Below are 1901 nucleotides of genomic sequence, written 5' to 3'. Positions count from 1 at the left end.
TATGGAGATCCTTGTGATCGGTTTCTCCTTTCTACCCACCTTCCTTCCACCCTCCAGACATCGCCACTTTCGCCACTGGTTCTGAGGGGATCATCTGTCCTGGATTCCCTGTGTTTCCAGTTCCTATCTGTACCAGTGTACATCCTCTTGTCTAGCCAGATTTGTAAGGTAGATTGGGATCGTGAGAGATCTAGAGGATAGATTGGGATCATTAAAGAACTAGAGGGAAGTTGTATGTTTCATCGTTGCTACACTGCACCCTGACTGGCTTGTCTCCTCCCCGTGACCCTTCTGTAAGGGGTGTCCAGTTACCTAAGATGGGCTTTGGGTCTCCACTCTGCACTCCCCCTCATTCATAATGATTTGATTTTTTGTTCTTTGATGCCTGATACTTGATCCCATCAATACCTCATGATCACGCAGGCTGGTGTGCTTCTTCCATGTGGGCTTTCTTTGCTGCTTTTCAGCTAGGTGGCCACTTGCTTATCTTTAAGTCTTTAAGGCACCAAATGCTATATCTTTTTTTTTTTGTCTTATAGTCATTTATTTAAGTGTAACCACCCAGGAGGAATTTTAGATCTTGTTGAAAGCAGCCACATTCATGGACAGCACATATTCTTCAAAAGCAGTTATCTGTTCTTCTAGCATATCTGTACCAAGTTTGTTATCTTCAACTACACACTGTATTTGAAGTTTTTTTAATTCCATACCCTACCAGAACAAGCTTAGATAAGCCCCAGGCCAAGCCATCTGCTTCAATTCTTCTGACGCACTCTTCCAATTTTGCCATATCAGTCTCATCATCCTATGGTTTCACATCTAGTAAGATGGAAGACTTGGCAACAAGTGCAGGCTTCTCAGCTTTCTTTGATTCATACAGTGCAAGGCGTTCTTCTCTTAGCCTCTTTGCATCTTCACTTTCCTCCTCCTCAGATCCAAAGAGATCAATGTTGTCCTCATCCTTACTGTCTGCAGCGCCACTTCCTGTGGTGTCTTCAACATCAGCAGGGCTATACCTGCCCAAAGCTTTCTTTACTCCTGGCAAACTGGCCTTTTCCTTTTCATACAACTTGATGTGATTATACCAATATAGGACATAATACAAGTCAGCAGGTGGAGGGCCGTTGATTGCTTCAAACACTGCCACATCTGCTTGTGATGGCACATACCCCTTGATGTAGCTCTTTTCAGCCAGGTAATCATTGAGCACCTGAAGACCAGCAGGGCTCTTCAAGCCTCTGAAACCCATGGTGTAGGCTATACCAGGAGGTGGGTGGCAGTGGAGCAAAAGTGGGTCACAGATGAAAGGGTAGAATGCTAAGAAATGGGACAAAAAGGCCAGATGCTATATCTTTTGATAACCAGGCACCATCAACTTTCTTCACTGCATTTGCTTATGCACGCACTTTGTCTTCAGCGATCATGTTGGAAAGGTGAGCATCATGGAATGCCAGGTTAATAGAACAAAGTGTTCTTGCATTGAGGGAGTACTTGAGTGGAGGCCAATGTCCATCTGCTACGTTAATACTAAACCTATAAATATATGCACATAGATCTATTTCCCCATCATCATATATAAATATATTTACATATGTACATGTGTATTTAGACCTCTATAAATACTTTTTGCCTCCTAATTCTTTCCTCTATTTCCTTTTACTTTCCTCTTGACCCACTATCATGCTCAGCCTTCATTTGGGTTTCAGTAATTCCCCTTGGCTACATTGTCCTTGATCGAGCCCAACCAGGCTTCCTACACCCTCTTCACCACTGATTTTGGATCACTTGTTGTTCCCTTGTCCCTGGGTTGTTAACACCCACTTCCTTTCTCCCACCTCCCTCTCTACCATGTCCCCCCGGAACCATTGGTCCTGTTGTTTTCTTCTCCAGCTTGTTTATCC

General features: G+C 43.8%; 1 pseudogene; it reads right to left on the bottom strand.

The window, feature by feature from the left end:
• Positions 1-573: 573 nt before the first annotated feature.
• On the bottom strand, positions 574-1249 carry LOC101653189 (annotated as a pseudogene).
• Positions 1250-1901: the final 652 nt, after the last annotated feature.

This window comes from Echinops telfairi, unplaced genomic scaffold (genome assembly GCF_000313985.2).
Source record: "Echinops telfairi isolate 266 unplaced genomic scaffold, ASM31398v2 ScPeMD7_1;HRSCAF=3_0, whole genome shotgun sequence".
Taxonomy (NCBI): domain Eukaryota; kingdom Metazoa; phylum Chordata; class Mammalia; order Afrosoricida; family Tenrecidae; genus Echinops; species Echinops telfairi.
Note: the sequence above shows the minus strand (reverse complement) of the source record. Positions and strands in the feature narration are given on the sequence as shown.